The 19,149-nt window shown below is 44.2% G+C and overlaps 1 protein-coding gene and 1 non-coding gene across 2 annotated transcripts in view; both read right to left on the bottom strand.

The window, feature by feature from the left end:
• Positions 1-19,149, bottom strand: part of FAM184B (family with sequence similarity 184 member B) — a 107,879-nt gene that overhangs the window by 52,953 nt on the left and 35,777 nt on the right. The gene's annotated exons all lie outside the window — the stretch shown is intronic.
• LOC142444000 (U6 spliceosomal RNA) lies at positions 8,463-8,570 on the bottom strand. The gene has a single exon (XR_012783696.1). It is a non-coding gene; the product is annotated as a U6 spliceosomal RNA (small nuclear RNA).

The following is a 19,149-nucleotide window of genomic DNA, read 5'->3' as shown; positions in this document are numbered from 1 at the left end:
AACCGCCAGGAGGGTGGTGGGAGGGTCTCCTGACACAAAGTAGATACTCATTAAATGGTCCTTCCTTCTTGCCCTGCCCCCCACCCAACCCCCCAGAAGGAAATGTTGCTTGTTTGAAGGGAGAATCTCTTTTCTACTCTCATCCTCGGGGCATATCCATCTTTCTTCTGACCTTGGCACCTTTCTCTGTCACCTGCTTGCTTTTTTACATTCACCATTTACTAAACTTAGCCATCAAAGCAACCAGCCCCACCTCCAGTATAGATCCAAACCCTCAGGAAGAGGCCGACTTCCAAGCCCATCAAGGAGGATGAATAATTCAGCAGCCAGGAGAAATATTGAGCAAGGCGGTCAGTTTCCCAAGGGCTTTAGAAATCCATTGCTAATGACTTGGTTTCAGAGATATGTCATTTGGGGTCTGAGAGGTTTAACAAAGTCATGGTGAATGGCTAGCCGGCACCAGGCAACAAGAGTCCAAAGGGGAATGACAAAGCGAAACAGGGAATCAATAGCACCTGAACCCAAAGGATAACGCTCCCCAGGCCAGGTCATTTATAAACACTTTGGCAGTGAATCTCTGACAGCACGACAAAATGAATTATTTTCTCTATATTATTACAGGCCAGCAAACTAACATTGGACGGGGTTAACTTAAAAGGTCAGGAGAATGGTGGTTCAGCGGTGACGAAGGCTTCTTAACAACCATCAATATGCAGAGAACACACCTTGCTTGCTGAAAGCAAGGAGAACTCGAAGCCCTTGCTGTTGAAGATCACGGACTGCAGCCTTCAGTACAGATTACAACTCAATGTCAAGAAGACCAACAGCCCCACAACTGGATCAACAGGTAATATCATGGAAAATGGAGAAAAGATTGAAGTTGTCAAGGAATTTGTCTTGCTTGGATCCAAAAATCAATGCTCATGGAAGCAACGGTCAAGAGATTAAAAGATGTGGTCCCCAAAGTGATTGAACTACTCAATTATGTGATATGTAAATTATGTGCCAATAAAACTGTTGGGTTAAAAAAGGGGGATATATGCTGCACAAGGCCTGTTTCAAGTGTTGAAAGCAAGGATGTTACTTTGAGGATTAAGGTGCACCACCGAGCCATGGCATTTTCAATCGCCTCATATGCATGTGAAAGTTTGACGTTGAATAAGGGAGACTGAAGAAGAATGTATGCATTTGAATTGTGGTGCTGGAGAAGAATATTTAAAGTATCAACCTCTAAAATGACACACAGGTCTGCCTTGGAAGAAGTAGGGCTAGAACGCTCCTTACAGGCAAAGATGGAGAGACTTCATCTCACACACTTTGGACGTGTTGTCAGGAGAGACCAGTCCCTGGAGAAGGACATCATCCTTGGTAAAGTGGTGGGGCAGTAACCTCAGGTTATAAGCTAGTAAATGATCGATTACTAAGTGGTTTGGCTTAACCGCTTGTCTTCTAGGAGCCCTGCGGGTGCTGTCAGGTAAGTGTAAGATTGCTAACTAGCCAACCACTCCCCTGAAGAAAGATGAGGCTGTCTGCACCTGCCAAGATTTACCTCCTGGGAAACTACAGAGGGTCGCATGGGTTGAACCAACTCGATGGCAGTGGGTTTTATCCCTGTGTGTTTACCACCTTGTTACAAAAAGAGCACACCAGGGGGAGCTAGTGGTACCAGCAGGCTGGAATCCAGCCCACATCCTTCATTAGCCTTGCCCAGCCAACTGAGCTGAGAGCAGCTGCTGAGCATCTGAGGATGAAAAGAAACACCTCTTGGTTACAGGATGCTGAGAGTTTTCAGGGTTGCTTGTTACACAGAGCGATTGCAGGAAAGTCTGACCACTACACAAAAGGGAAGAGAGAAGTCAACCAGAAACCAACCAAACTCACTGCCATCAACGGGAATGCTGACTCGCAGCAACTCTATAGGACAGGGTAGAACTGTCGCTGTGAGTTTCCAAAATTGTAATGGTTTACGGGACTAAAGCCTCGTCTTTCTCCCTCAGAGCTGGTGGTTTAACTGCTGGCCTTGTGGGTAGCAGCCCAACGAGTATCTGCGATGCTACCAAAAACAAAAGAACTCAGTCACTGAGTTGATGCCGACTCATATCGACCCTGTAGGACAGGGGAGAACTGCCCCTGTGAATTTCAGAGACTGTAAATGTTCATGGAAGTGGAAAACCCAGTGCTTCTCCCAAGGAACATCTGGTGGCTTCAAACTGCTTACCTTGTGGATTGCAGCCCAACACATAACCACTATGCCAGCGGACTCCTTAGTTAATACGCACGGTGGGTATTCAAGGTGCTTTGCTCAAGGCTTGAAAGGCCTTGAAAGGAGGGAAGGGCCACCTTGGTCTCTCCTGCACCAACATGGGCGGGTCTCTCTTTTCTCTCCCACAGCAGCATGAGTGGTCTCTCCTTCAGCACACCAAGGCTGGTGTAACTTTCACCCTGAACCACCCACCCCAATTTGGTCCCATGTCCCCGCTTTCTCTGCACCCCTTTCTCGCAAACACCACATACATGTTCATACCTATTGTCATTGTGTTCTTCCAGAACCTCTCGAATTAAGCTTTCTCTCCAAGTAAAACTGGCAGAATTCTACCTCCCATTCAAGGACGCCAAACTTGATTCCCAGGCAGTCACCACCCTTTGATCATGGAGGCTTGCATGTTGCTATGATGCTGAACAGGTTTAAGGGGGTACTTCCACGCTAAGATGGACTAGGACGAAGGGCCTGGCCATCTACTTCCTTTTAAAGAGCAGTCTGTGAAAACCCAACGAATCACAATGGACCGGTCCACAACTGAGGATGGGATGGTGTGGGAGTGGGTCGCATTCCCACCATTGTGCAGGGTCACGTTACAGCTTCATGGGTTTCTGAAGCTGTACATTTGTGGGGGCAGGGTCAGAAAGCCTCGTCTTTTCCCCGAGGAGCCACTAATGAAGTCCAACTGCTGAGAGTGTGGTTAGCTCACTGCACCACCAAGGTTCCTCCTGACCTGCTTAGCAATCCTCCAAGGGAAAGCTCCTTTTAGGCAACAGATCCAACAAAAGTCCCAAAGCAAACTCCAGTCTCCTGAACCCCATGGCCAATGGGATCCAATGTGCTGACTGGCAAGTTTCAGGCCACGTGGAATAGAGGTGGCCCTGCTTGAGCCACATGGACTACTAATTGAGGCGGGGCATCCTGTCAGGAGCCCAAAGGATCCAGAAATTCTGTTTGCAGAACTACCATATGATCCGGCAATCCCAAGGGACGGAAAGCAGGAAGGCGGCACATTGTGCTGGCTCCCTCCAATGTTGGTGGGGGGATGTAAAATGGCACAGCGTCTGTGCCGTCCAAGGGTTATTCCGCAGCTCTGCCAGGGCTCCTAAGGACATCTACAGACCTTCCTGTCCAAATAAAGTAACATTCTTAATTCCGAGTGGCCATGGTGTAGTGAATACTCAGGCTGTGATCCGCATGGTTGGCAGTTCAAAACTTCCAATAGCTCCGTCCGTGTGAGGACTGGGCTTTCTACTCCTGTAAACAGGGACCGTCTCTGAAACCCCCAGGAGATCGCTGTGAGTCAGCATTGACTCCATGGCAATGAGTTTGGAGTTTGGGCGCACCTTTACTGGGGAGACGTCATTCAGTGGACTCCTCTCTCCGCAATGATTAGCAATGTAATGAGAACAATGAGAAATCACTGAAAGGCTCTTCTGGAGAAGAGGGAGCCCATCAAACACAAGGTGCATTGAGGAAAACGGAAAATTAGCTGGCATGTTTCTTAGATGTTTCAGTTCCCAAATAGCACACGGTCCTGTGGACTTGGGGGACCACTGAGGATGGCTTCACCAACCCAGACAAACAGCAGAGTCTCCCCAGCACAGCGGGCAGCGAGTCACCCCCCACCTCCCCTCGGTGCTGACTCAACAACATTCCAGAGAGAACTGCTGAGTCTGTCTGGGGAGGAATCTCAGCGCCTTAGCAGTCCAGGAACACCTTATTGTGTTGAGCTTCGCTTCACCTGTCTCGCAGATGGTCCGCTTTTTTTTTTAAACAAAGGGAAGGTTTGTGCCAGCCCTGCGCCCAGCAAATCTATCGGTGCATTTTCCCAGCAGCCTGTGCTCACTGCATGTCTCTGTGTCACATGTTGCTCTTTCTCGCAGTATTTCCAACTTCTTCATAATAATCTTGCACACATAATAGACAACCAAACCAAACCTACTACCATCAAGTCAATTCCAACTCATAGAGACCTTGTAGGGCAGAAGACCCTATGGGGTTCCTTAAGGTTTCTGAGATGGCAAATCTTTATGGGAGCAGATTGCCTCATCTTTCTCCCTTGGAGTAGCTAGTGGGTTTGAACCACTGACCTTGCTTTCAAAAATCTAATGCTTAACCCACTGAGGCACCAAATCCAAACCAAACTAACAGCCACTGAGTCAATTCTGACTCACAATGACCCTACAGGGCAGGGTAGAACTGACCCTGTGAGTTTCTAAGACTGAGTCAGCTTTCTCCTGGTGGTTTTGAACTACTGATCATGAGGTTAACAGCCCAACTTGTAACCACTATGCTCCCAGGGCTTCTTAATATACTATTGCATTGTTGCCCAAAATGAACATTACTTTCCCCTGGGTGACACTGAAATGATCCTAGGCATCTGCAAATGCAGATAGCTATGTTTAGGTTTTTGATACACTTTGAAAAGTGTTTTAAGTGCCAGGGGAGCACTGAACAATTTTTTTTTTTTCTGAAACAGAGGAGGCAGGCCAGATAAGTTTGGGCTATGCTCTAGTCTACAATATTGTGTAAGCATAAATATTATATGTGCTGGGGAAACTAGAAAATGCATGTGCCTTCTCTTATTGCAAAAATTGATTTATGGAGGGGTCTGAAACTAAGCCCACCATATCTCCGAGTTTGGCTGCGGTTATTTTTGCGTGGCAAAAATCGCAAGGAACTTTCTTTTTCTAGAACCCTTGTTTATTATTTTGCATTTTCTCATTTCCTATCGTGATCAATTACTTTGACCAATTCATAATGAACAATCAATGCAAACCAAATCCTCGGCTAGCGACCCTTGATGGAGTTTCTGAGGTTTTGTGGGAACAGACAGCCTCATCTGTCTTCCCCAGAGAGGACGGTGGGTGTGACCCTCTGACCTTCCACTTAGCAGCCCAGCACGTACCCAAGAGTGGCACTAGGGCTCCTGAGTAATGCTCAAGCATCTGACAGCCAAACTCACTGCCCCCAGTCGGCCTGCCCCGTGGGGTTTCTGAGACTGTAACTCTTCATAGAAATAAAGAACCTCATCCTCTGCCCATGAATAATGATCAAAGGGAAGGAAAAAATGGAAAATGGGGTTTAACAGTCCCCCCAAAACACACCAAATAAAATGACCACATAGCTTTTCCAGGTCCACTGTTGTTATTTGTCTAAAAGGGAAAGTGGGTCCCATCCATGGTAACTCGCGGGGTTTCTTTCTTAGATCCTTTGTCACCAGCGTTCCCCCCACCCAGCCCCGTCGTCCAAAGCAAACCTAGAGCGGAAAAGAAGCCACTCTTCATTCTGCCTCTCATCTTGGCTCGACGCTCACGACTCCCGCTCTCATTTCATGGGCGCTGCTCCTGGGAGGATGCTGAACATGCAAAACCACAGAGCACAGCAAGCGCTACGCCCAGTCACTCTGCAGAGGACATTACCACCAGGATAAATGCAGCGGCAGCACGTCCCTTTGGGCACGTGTGCTCGCACACACTGCAAAACTCTCCCAGCAGCAGCCGGCCCTACAGAGAGCTCCAGGGGGTGGGGCCAAGTCCATACTGGGCTTCCAAAATCGGGGAGGTTCGACAAGCCAGGGTTTTCTTAAAATTTATTTTTAAATCATTTTATTGGGTGCTCCTACAACTCATCACAATCCATACACACATCCATTGTGTCAAGCACATTTGTTGCCATCATCGTTCTCAAAACATTCTCCTTCTACTTGAGCCCTTGGTATCAGCTCCTCATATTTCCCCTCCCTCCCGAACCCTTGATAATTTATAAATTATTTTTTCATGTCTTACACTGTCTGATGTCTCCCTTCACATACTTTTTTGTTGTCCATCCCCCAGGGAGGGGGGTATATATAGATCACTGTGATCGGTGCCCCTTTCTCCCCCACCTTCCCCTTCCCCTACTGGTATCTCTACTTTCATTATTGGTCCTGAGGGGCTTATCAGTCCTGGATTCTCTGTGTTTTCAGCTCCGATCTGTACCAGTGTACAACCTCTGGTCTAGGTGGATTTTTAAGGTAGAATTGGGATCATGATAGTTGGGGGGTAGGAAGCATTAAAGAACTAGAGGAAAGTTGTGTTTCATCATTGCTACCCTGCACCCTGAGTGGCTTGTCTCCTCCCTGCGACCCTTGTGTAAGGGGATGTCCATTTACCTACAGATGGGCTTTGAGTCTCCACTCCACACTCTTCCTCAATCACAATGATATGATTCTTGTTCTTTGATGCCTGATCCTATCAACACCTCATGATCACACAGGCTGGTGTACTTCTTCTTCCATGTGGGTTTTGTTGGATAAGCCAGATCTTAAAGGGCATTGATGAATGTTGATGGTGGTGACAGAGGCAAGGACACCGATCATATTGCCCATAATCAGAATAGCAACTAGCACTTCGTTTTTTAATTGTAGTAAAAATATGCATATCAAAATGATCACAATACCGCAACACCCATGTCCACAACCCTGTGATATCAGTTATATTCTTCATGCTGTTACATCATCATCACCAATCTTTTCCCCAAAATAGTTCAATACTGTTAACAAACTCAAAAGCCCAAACTCACTGCCATCAATTCCAATCCAATTTATAGGGATCCTATAAGTCAGGGTAAAACTGTCCCTGTGGGTGTGTGAGGCTGTACTCTTCACGGAGTAGAAAGCTTTGTGTTTCTCCCATGGAGTGGGAAAAGTGCACCACCCCCTCCACCCAACAAACAAAAACTCCTTTCCCTCCCTTTCTCCCACTCTGCATAATTATTCTTCATCTTCCGCCTCTGGATATTCACTTAATTCATATAAGGGAGATCCTACTGAATTTGTCTTTTTGTGATTGACTCATTTTGCTCAGTAAAATGTTTTCAAAGCAGCCCTGGAAACACTGTCGAATTAAGCTTTGAGTTGTTAGCCACAAGGTCGGCAATTCAAATTCCCCAGTTGCTCCTCAAGAGAAGAACGAGGCTGTCTTTTCCCACAAAGATTTATAGAGCCCCTGAAACCCTACATAAGTTCGTTATGAGTTGGACACTGTGGCTGCAGTGACTAGCCCAGGCCCAGAACAGTTGGGAGGATGGCACAGGCCTGGGGAGTGTTTCCTTCTATCGTGCGCAGGGTTGATATGGGCTGGGACTGACTTGAAGGTACCTAACAACAACAACAACAACTTAAGTCAGAATCAACTCAACAGCATGAGTTGAAGTCTTCTGAGCTAATCTCTTCAAGGTTCATTTTAGTTGTGGCATGTCCCAGGACTTCCTTTCACGTTGTATTCTCATAGCTGTACTGTATTGTATTGTACTGTATTGTATGTCGAGAGCACATTTGATTGATCCTTTCCTCTGTTGATGGACATTTTCATTATTTCTACCCTTTGGTTCTTGGTGAAAGTGTGGTAAGGAAGCAGCTGGCATTCTTTGGGGGTTTGCAAGAAAGCACTCTGCGGTGCTTGCTTTGTACACAGTCTCTTATTTGATCCCCACAACCACAGCAGGGACTCCCATTAAGGCCCCGGTGGCAGAAGGCACAGCAGGGTACTGAAAGGCTGAGAATGCGCTTCAGGTTCCCTGGCTGAGAGGAAAACAAATTGTGAGTGTTCTGTTCCAACAGGACACCAGCGGTTCTTGCTTAATGACTGTGCGTTTAAAGAAATTAGGAGAGCTGCTCTGAGACGGAGCCCAGGGTGTGTGTTTGGGGACTCACCTAACAGTGAGCCCTAACCCTGTGTTCACTTTGCAGTTCCGAAGGAGCCCTGGTGGCGTAGCGGCTATAAGTTGGGGGCTCGACCAGGTCAAGGCTGTTCACATCTCTGGACTGTGATCAGAGGGGATTCGTCCAAGATTTAATTCATGCGGGCACCATGCAAATGGATTTTGGGTTTCCACTGTCATCTATAGCCTTCTACAAACCAGGGGTTCACAATTTAGGCTCCGATACTATTCCCGCCTTTGGATATGGACTTTATTATTTAAATCCTGGGACCACATAGGCAAGTGTGCTTTTCCTATGTCGAATTAGTTGGTGCCTCACTAAGGTGGCTGGCTGCCTGCTTGAAGATAAGCCTTAAGACCCCAGACACTATTCTTTCTGACAGCTGGACACTATTTGATTTCTTCATAACACTTTGCCATAGCACCCATATATCTTCAAGGATCTCATCATGAAGGTGAATATTGAGTAGGGATATGTTTTAAGAACCATTTTTTTTAAAACATGGAACGTTTCACAAATTTGCGTGTCATCTTTGCTCAGAGGCCATGCTAAGTCTTCTCTGTATCGTTCCAATTTTAGTATATGTGCTGCCGAAGCGAGCACAAGAACTAATTTTTCTTAGGTTAGGGCTATGATTAATTGTGATTCAATTTGGTTTTTTTGTATATTTCACAGACTCCTTGACCTCACACTGCCACCACCATCACCACCACCACTACCCAACAAATAATCGCACTGCCATCTGTGTGTGACTATACACATGGACTTCTCCAGATGGAAGATACAGAAATCAAATTGACTATATCTGTGGAAAGAGACGATGGAGAAGCTCACTATCAGCAGCAAAAAACCAGACCAGGGGCTGACTGTGGAACAGACCATCAATTGCTCATGTAAGTTCAGGATAAAGCTGAAGAAAGTTAAAACAAGTTCACAGAGCAAGTATATGACCTTGAGTCTATCCCACATACATTTCAAGAACATTTCAGGAACAAATTTGATGCACTGAACACTAATGACAGAGACCTGATGAGGTGTGCGAGGACATCAAAAGGTAATCATTCATAAAGAAAGCAAGATGTTATTTAAAAGACAAGAAGGAGACAAGCCAGTCAGCATGTATTGTAGCAACAATGAAACATACAGTTTTCCTCTAATTCTTAAATGCTTCCTGCCCCCCACTATCATGATCCCAATTCTACCTTACAAATCTGGCTAGACCAGAGGATGTACACTGGTACAGATAGGAACTGGAAACACAGGGAATCCAGGATAAATGGTCCCTTCAGGACCAGTGCTGAGAGAGGCGATACTAGAAGGTGGAAGGGAGATGGGGTGTAAAGGGGAGAACTGATTATAAGGATCTACATATAACCTCTTCTCTGGGGGATGGACAACAGAAAAGTGGGTGAAGGGACACATCGGTCAGTGTAATACATGACAAAATAATAATAATTTATAAATTATCAAGGATTCATTTGGGAGGGGGAAACAGGGAGAGAGGGAGAAATATGAGTAGCTGATACCAAGGGCTTAAGTGGAAAGCAAATATTTTGAGAATGATGAGGGCAACAAGTGTACAAATGTGCTTGACACAACTGATGTACGTATGGATCGTGATAAAAGTTGTAGGAGCCCCCAATAAAATGATTTTTTTAAAAAGACAAGGAGGAAAGAAAAGATCAAAGTGGGTGTCAGAAAAGACTCTGAAACTTTCTCTTCATCGTCCAGTAGCTAAGGCAAATGAAAAACACGATGAAGTCCAAGAGATTGGCAAAATATTTCACATGGCAGCTTGAGAAGAAAGTAAAATATTAAAACAAAGCATCCAAAGAGTTAGAAAACCCGACAGGAAGAACACACTCAGTATAGCTTAGACTAAAAGAACTCAAGAAAAAACTCAAGCCTCAGTTGCAACATTGAAGGAGTCTATGGGCAAAATATTGAAGGATGCAGGAAGCATCCGAAGAAGATGGAAAGAGTGCACGGAGCTACTGCACCAAGAGAACTAGTCGACATTCCACCACTTCAGGAGGTAGCATCTGAGCGACAACTAAAAGCCGTGAAGAAATACGTTCAAGCTTCTCTAAAAGTATTAGCGATAAACAAGAGTCCAGTAATTGATGGAATACCAATCAAAATGTTTCAACAAGTTGGTGAAGCACAGGAAGCACTCACTCGTCTATGCCAGGGAATGTGGAAGACAGCTACTTGCCCAACTGACTGGAGGAGATCCATTTTTGGAGATCCACTCCAAAGAAAGGGGTCCAAACAGAATGCTCAAAATATAGAAAAGTATTACTATCACTTGCAAATGAATTTTTGCAGAAGACCACCGTGGTGGTTACATAATCTATTGTCAGTTTGAGACTTAAGTGTGAAGAGGTGGAGTTTAGCCTGTCAATCCGGTTGCAGCTTGATGACCTCATTTAGAGACACTAAGGAAATAAATAGCTCACTGGAGGCGGGAGACACACACACTCTCTCTGTGAGACACTACTGACAAGGAGCCTGATGGAGTTACACTGATGCAGCCAGAGCCCTGGTGCTGATGGAGTCACGTGGAGATCCACACCAGCACTGTGATGCTTCGACTGCCACTGGATCCACAAGACTTTCCACCCACAGACCTGTGATCTTCCTGCATGTAGCATCATTGCATGTGTTGCAGGAGTCTGAAGAGGAATTTACAGACTGGTATGGACATATGGGTTAATGTCGGACTTGTGGACTTGATCTGGACTGGGCAGGGTTGTTTTCCCAATATACAATTACTCTTTTATATAAAGTTCTTTCTTATACACATATGAGTGTCTATGAATTTGTTTCTCTAGTCCACCCAGAGTAACGCAACCACCCCAAAACGGTTACAGCAGTACACTGAGAGAGAACTGTCAGAGGTTTAGACCAGATTCAGAGGAGGATGTGGAACAAGGTATATAGTTACCGAAGTCAGATGGATCTTGACTAAAAGCAGAGGACATCAGAAAGATGTTTGCTGTGTTTATTAACTATGCCACAGCATTTCATTGTGTAGATCATAAGAAACCGTGGACAGCCTTGAGGAGACTGGGAATTAATAGAGCACTTAATTGTGCTCATGAGGAACCTTTACCTGGATCAAGAGGCAGCTGGGTGCATGGAACAGAAAAAGGGAAAAGTGCATGGCTTAAAATTAGTAAAGGTTTTACATGAAAGGACATACAGTCAGGGTTGGATCCTCTCCCATACTTATTCAATCTGTATGCTAAGCAAATAGAGAAGCTGAATTATTTGAAGAACCCAGCACCAGGATTGGAGGAAGGCTGATTAACAACCTTCAATATGCAGATGACACAACCTTTCTTGCTCAAAGTGAGGAGGACATGAAATATGTTTTAATGACAATCAAGGATTGCAGTCTTCGTTATGGGTTACAACTCAGTGTAAAGAAGACCAAAATCCTCACAACTGGACCAACAGGTTTATCATACTAAATGGAGAAAAGGTTGAAGTGGTCAAGGATTTTGTCTTGCTTGGATCCACAAGCAATGCTCATGGAAGCAGCAGTTAAAAGATCAAAGGAGACATTGCATTGGATGACTCTGCTGCATAAGACCTCTTCAGAGCGTTGAAAAGCAAGGATGTTACTGTGAGGACTCAGGCATATCTGACCTAAGCCATGGTATTTTCAATGACCTCATATACCTATGAAAGTTAGACATTGAATAAGGAATACTGGAGAAAAATCAATGCATTTGAATTGTGGTGCCAAAAAATATTGAAAGTACCCTGGACTGCCAAAAGGACAAATAAATCTGATGTGGCAGAAAATGCTCCTCCGTGGCAACGATGGTGCTATAGTTTATTGTACCAGCCTGGCCGATAAACACAAGTAGGATTAACTGAAGGGCAGAGGGATAAATGGCTCGGTGAGCCTTACCTTGGTTGTTCTGTGCCTCAGTTTAAAGGGGTACACTACCTGTGGGATGCCTAGCCTGTGGACTGTGTCACTGTAAGTTGAGGTCCCTTTAAGCCCACATGATTGGAATGTTCATCTCTGGAGCTGGGGATTGACAGTTGATGACAGTTGGGGACCTGCCTTGCTGTTTGCTGCCTGGGTATATATAGCCCAGCTCTCTCTACAGAAGGGGACTGGCAACTGGCAGCTCTCAAAACTTGAAGGACTGCTAGTGTCTCACTGCTTTATAATTTAACTGTTAATTTCTTGTATTATCTATCTGTATGTTATTTAACGGTTTATTTCTTGAATTATATATCTATCTTTATAAATATATTTATATATAATTACTAGCAATCTGGTTTGTCTCTCTAGAGAACCCTGTCCAATACAGATGGTGAGACTTTGTTTCACATTCTTTGAACGTACTGTCAGCAGAGACCCTGGAGAAAGACATCATGTTTTGTAAAATAGGGGAGCAGCGAAAAAGAGGAAGACCCTTAATGCGGGTGATTAGACCAGCTATCCCGCATCAAGCAGCATCTGAAATGAGGTGTGTGGATGAAAGAAAAAAAAGAGACATGTAAAAATCATGGGATTGGGAGGACAACATTCTGATGGACTGAAGTCCCGAGTATATTTAAAGCTTGGATTTTATACTCTTCTTACACAAGGGAATGGTTACAAAACAAACATCAAAGAACTTGTTTTAAGAAACATATCTAAGGCAAGATATGACAAAATAACAATCTATAAATTATCAAGGGCTCATGAGGGAGGGGTGAGTGGGGAGGGAGGGGGGAAAAAAAGAGGACCTGATGCAAAGGGCTTAAGTGGAGAGCAAATGCTTTGGAAATGATTAGGGCAAAGAATGTACAGATGTGCTTTATACAATTGATGTATGTATATGTATGGATTGTGATAAGAGTTGTATGAGCCCCTAATAAAATGTAAAAAAAAAAACAAACAAACAAGCATTCTGAACCTCTTATCTATGCAGGTGTTACTTAACTAGGCACACTTTCTAAACGCTTGAATAATAACAGCACTATATTGTAAGATAAGCACAAGGACATGCAAAGTTCAAAAGAATCTTAAAGAGGTTATAAAGAACTGAGTTGTCTCACACTGCTTTCAGCTGCAAGGTCATAAAGAAATGAGTTATCTCCCAATGCTTTTAGCTGCAAGGTAAACAGAGGCACAGGGGACTAATTAATCACCCACCAAGAAACACCTGGACCAGCCTATGGCCTCCCACAGGCCCTCAAGGAGATGGAGTGCCACAGTGCCTACAACAAGGGGCTCAGGCAGAGGAACAATTAAGAGGATGGCACAAGACTGAGCAGTGTTCCTTCTGTTGTGCTTAGGGTCACTCTGGGTTGGAAATGACTCAATGGTACCTAACAACAATATTCATCCAGTCAATTCTGACTCATAAGTATACTTCCAAATGTAACTTTATATATACTGGGAAACATAAAAAATTACGCGACTCACGTTATTGGGATATTAGAATTAGTGGTATGATCTGTAACCAAACCCAGAATATCATTCTAGTAGGCCTACAATCACTACCAAACCCCTCCCCCTGGCCTGAACATAATTCCATGGCCACACCCAGCTGCAAGAGAGACTGGGATATGTTGTCTTCAGCTAAAGATCCAATAAGCAAGGATCAACATAGATGGCCTATTGTTATTTGTTGCCCTCACGGTCAATCCTAATGTTAAGTAAGAAAACCGCCTGTTCCCTTGTTCACTGTTGTGTCCCTTGTATTTTGCACAATGGCACAAAATAGGTGCTCATGAGTAGATGCCTGCTGAGCCATAGACACATGGGTGTGTGCTGACTGTACTACACAGAGAAGGCAAAATATAAAGGGAATATGAAACATGCATGTACAAAGCATATGCAGATATTTATAGTTGAGGGCATATGTAAAGGGGATGCAGGGATTTCTCCCTGAAGCTTTGAAGTTCAGGTGGGGCTCTTGTTGCTAACGTTCACTGTTGAAAGAACAAATCTAATTCTGTCTCCCGAGGAGTCCCTGTCAAGCTGGCCTCATTGTTCAGGCCACAACAGAAAGTCAAGGTGGAGTGGCAGGCACTCAGCTGGAAGGGAGGACAGAATAGCTCCAGGAGGATACTGTCATTAGTGACCAACCTCGAGGTCCCCAGGTATGTGGGCATGACCACGCCTCGGCAGGTGATGTCAGTCGTATACCGTACACTTCGCTTTCCAACACAACAGTCCCCTGTGTTGGCTGCAAATTCAGATGGTCTCTTGCCCTAGAGTTTTGGAGCTAGTGGGAATAGAAAGTTCCAGTTGAATGAAGACTTTTCTTTTACAATCTAGCCACCAATATCTCTGTAAGAAGAAAGAATGCACCCTTAGGCAACAAACTATCTTCTACTCTGGGTGCACGGTTCTTTCATTCCATTGTTCAACAAGAACATGCTGGGGGCCACACTGAGGACCGAGTTGTGCCGGAGACTTGGCCTTGGCAGCATGAATCGTCTCATATGCATGCAAAGGTAAACAACGAATGTGGACAACTGAAGATGAACTGATGCACTTGAATTATGGTGCTGGAGAAAAACATGGAGGATACCCTGGACTGCCAAAGGAAGAGACAAATCTGTCTTGCAGGAAGTGCAACCAAGATGCTTCTTAGAAGGATGGATGGTGAGACTTCATCTCGTGTACTTTGGACACGTTAGCAGGAGAGACCGGTTCCTGGAGAAGGACATCATGCTTGGAGAAAGAGGGGCAGAGACAAAGAGAAGACCTTCACTGAGAAGGATTGACACGGTGGCCTCCACCCTGGGCTCAAACCTAACCATTGTAAGGATGGTGCAAGACTGGGCAAATTTTCATTCAACAACACCATCACTCTCTGCCAGGTACTGTTGTAGGCACTGAGGGTCTCAAATTCACTGCCATTGAGTTGATACAGACTCATAGCAACCCTACAGGGCAGGGGAGAACTGCCTCTATAGGTTTCAGAGACTTTCACTCTTTATGGGAGTAGAAAGCCTCATCTTTCTTCCTTGGAGCAGCAGGGGAGTTCAAACTGCTGACTTTGAGGTTAGCAGCCCAGGGCATAGCCCATTACACCACCAGGGCTCTTAGGCCAACATTGAAGGTAGAGAATGCTTAAAACAGACCCAGAGCCTTGTAAAAATGAAGCTGGTATTCTAGTGGATGAGTCAGACAATAAAACATGCTAAGTAAGCAAAATACAATGGTTGTTGTTGTTGTTGTTGTTAGGTGCCACTGAGTTAGTTCTAACTCATTTTGACCCAATGAACGACAAAAGAAAACACTGCCCAGTCCTGCACCATAATTGTTCTTAGGTCTGAGCTTATAGGTGCAGTCACTGTGTCAGTCTAGCTCATTGAGGGCCTTCCTCCTTTTTGCTGTCCCTCTGCTTTATCAACAGTAGTTGTTAGGTAGTAGTAAGTGTTAAGAAAGAAAAAAGCGCCCCACGATGAACACGACATCCCTCACTGACCCATAGCCCTACAAGGGACAACACTGGAGACACAGTGTGGGAATTGCACCCTATCTGACCCCACCACACCGAGGCAAAACATCCAAGGGTGTGCAACAGAACAGCAAGAGGAGCAGAGCAAGGAAGTCCCAAAGGAGTACCAAAAATAGACCTTGAGGCCATCAGACTCCACTGGAAAACACTCGTAAAGGTCAATAAGCAGACCTTGAACTATTTACAGGCTTCTCTTTTTTATGTTGTCATTGTTTTGTTTTATTTTGTCACTTTGTTTTGCCCTGTCTTGTTTTTTATGCATATTATTATTTCTGCAGGTCTACCTACAAAAGATAGGCTGGATAGAGAATCTGGAGGAGAAAACCAACGGTTGGATGGTTGGGGTGGGTGAGGCAAAGGAAGTAGTGTTATCAAACCCAGGGACAATGGAACAACAAGTTATACAAAATAAATGGCAAGGAGGGTGTAAGGGGCCTGGTAGGGATTGATCAAGGGCAATGTAACCAAGAGGAATTACTGAAACCCAAATGAAGGCTGAGCATGGTAGTGGGACAAGAGGAAAATGAAAGGAAATAGAGGAAAGAACTAGGAGGCAAAGGACATTTATAGAGGTCTAAATACAGGCATGTACATATGCAAATATATTTATATATGAGATGGGGACATTGGGCCTCCACTAAAGTACTCCCTCAATGCAAGAATACTTTGTTCTATTAAACTGGCATTCGATGATGCTCACCTTCCCCACGAGTGCTGAAGACAAATGTGTGCATAAGCAAATGTGGTGAAGAAAGCCGATGGTGCCTGGCTATCAAAAGATATAGTTTCTGGGGTCTTAAAGGCTTGAAGGTAAACAAGTAGCCATCTAGCTCAGAAGCAACATAAGCCCACATGGAAGAAGCACACCAGCCAGTGTGATCATGAGGTGTTGAAGGGATCAGTTATCAGGCATCAAAGAACAAAAAACCATAGCACGGTGAATGAGAGGGAGTGCATATTGGGGACCCAAAGGCCATTTGTAGGCCACTGGACATCCCCTTTCAGAAGGGTCTCAGGTAAGAGACGAGCCAGTCAGGGTGTCTTGTCGCAATGATGAAACAAACAACTTTCCTCTAGTTGTTTCCCCACCCCCAACTATCATGATCCCAATTCTACCTTACAAATCCGGCTAGACCAGAGGATGTACACTGGTACAGATAGGAACTAGAAACACAGGGAATCCAGGGCAGATGATCCCTTCAGGACCAGTGGTGGGTGGCAATAGCAGGAGGGTGGAGGGAAGGTGGGTTAGAAAAGGGGAATTAATTACAAGGATCTACATATAACCTCCTGGGGGATGGACAACAGAAAAGCAGGTGAAGGGAGAGATCGGACAGTGTAAGATATGACCAAGTACGTTATAAATTATCAAGGGTTCATGAGGGAGAGGAGAGAGGGGAGGGAAGGGAAAGATGAGTTGACACTCAAGTAGTTGAAGACTCAAGTCGAAAGCAAATGTTTTGAGAATGACGATGGCAACAAATGTATAAATGTGCTTGACACACGATGGATGTATGAATTGTGATAAGAGTTGTACGAGCCCCCAATAAAATGATTTTTTTTAAAAGCAAGGAAGAGCTATTTTAGGGGACAGAGCTAAAATTCTACATAGACGGCTGCATGAGTTTTCTGGGGTTATCATAAAGGATTACAGAACAATCGCTCTATCATCCTGTCAGGTTTTTGTAAAATACAGGGGTTTCAAGAAGTTGGTAGAAAAATGGAATGAAAATATAATGGAATTTTCCCAGCTTTTCAAAGCCCCCTCCTATCTATTTTCAGGGTACTGATTTTCATAGTTTTGTTGACAGCATGTATTTTATTTCTTCAGATTTACATTTACATTATAATATTTTCCCCTTCATAAATGTCATGATTACTGCCACATCTAATTCTGCCATGGCTCCTTGTCATATTTCATTACTCTGCATCCTTCTTGTGGGAAATTTATGTTGCTTTCTGTATTTATTCTGACAAATAACGGTGCTTAGAATAAGGGCTTGCACTAAAGCTTTTTTTTCATATTCTGGATGTTTCTCATAGGACACATTCTCAAACGTGGTACTGCAGAATGAAAGGGTAGGAAGCGTTTACGATAATTAAAATAAATGTTAAAAAATGGCTGCCATTTAGTTGATTTCAACTCACAATCTATTCAGAATACAGAAAAAAAAAAGTAGCACATGATCAAGGCAAAAATATACCCAAAGAAGAATAAATTCCCACTGTTGCAATGAAATCATTGCTCTGACGATCCTCGTTCTGGGCCAGGCATCCATATTGTTACTGTTAGATGCCTTCAAGCAGGTTCTGACTCACAGCGATCCTATGGACAAGGGAACAAAACATGTTCGGGTCCTGCATCATCCTCACAAGGTTTCTTGTTTGTGCACACTGTTAAGATCACCATGTCAATCTTACAGAGAGGCTTCTTTCTCATTGGCTCTCTACTTTACCAAGTATGATGTGGTTTTCCAGGGGCTGGTTTCTCCTGATAATACATCTAAAGTATGTGAGATGAAGAATATCCTCTTCTTGACCTTGGCCTATCGCATGATATAGGGAGAAAGAAAGATGGGGCTTTCTACCCCTGTAACAAGCTACAGCCTTGGAAACCCACAGGGGCAGTTCTACCCTGTCTTACAGGGTCACTGTAAGTCGCCACTGACTTGATGGCAATGAGCACAGCATGAGCTAACTCGGCGCTTCATACGACAAGAAGCATCAGTTGTCAATCCGAAGTCGAGTTGTTCAAGTTCCTCTAGTTATAACACCTGCATTGCTTGCAAGTACCTCCAATAAAATACACAATAAAAAATTATGCTCCTGATCATTCTAATTATTAAAGGGGAGGAAGGCATAGACACAGAGATGAAGATGAAGATCATGAAGACCCAAGGTAATGGGGAAAAAATTGGGTGAAACAGTATGTGAGTGAGTACTATCTGATTCAACCATTATTACAATCACTAAGTATAAGAATACGATTTTGGAGGCAGTTACAGGAGCAATTGACCTACAGTCAGCAATTTGAACAGAGAAGAGGTAAGGTCCGATCCCCATATGGAGAAGCTGTTGATTATTCAGCTGGAAGATCACATTCAGAAGAGGAGTCCTATGAGTTTTCTGAAACGTCATGTGTGTTCGACTCAACTTAAAATGGAGTCTCGTGAATCAATCGAGACCAAATCCTTGACAACTTTAACCTCGTCTCCACTTATCATGATGTTACCTACTGGTCCAGTTGTGAGGATTTGGGTCTTCTCTACATTGAGTTGTAACCCACACTGAAGGCTGCAATCCTTGATCTTCATCAGCAAATGCTTCAAGTCCTCCTTGCTTTCAGCAAGCATTACTGTGTCATCTACATTTCAAGGATTGTTTAATAAGCCTTCATCCAATCATGATGCTACACCCTTCTTCATATAATCCAGTTCTTTGATGATTTGCTCAGCATACAAATGGAATGAATAAGGTGGGAAGGTACAACACTGTTACACGCCTTTCCTGATTTTAAACCATGCAGTATTCCCTTGTTCTGCTCTGTTTGTAAATCTGCCACTTGATCCATGTACAAGTTCCACATAAGCACAATTAAATATTCTGGGATTCCTATTCTCCTCAAAGTGGTTCATAGTTTATTAAGATCCACACTGTCAAATGCCTTGGTATAGTCAATAAAGCACTAGTAAGCA

Source organism: Tenrec ecaudatus, chromosome 3 (assembly GCF_050624435.1).
Source record: "Tenrec ecaudatus isolate mTenEca1 chromosome 3, mTenEca1.hap1, whole genome shotgun sequence".
In the NCBI taxonomy this organism is placed as follows: domain Eukaryota; kingdom Metazoa; phylum Chordata; class Mammalia; order Afrosoricida; family Tenrecidae; genus Tenrec; species Tenrec ecaudatus.
Note: the sequence above shows the minus strand (reverse complement) of the source record. Positions and strands in the feature narration are given on the sequence as shown.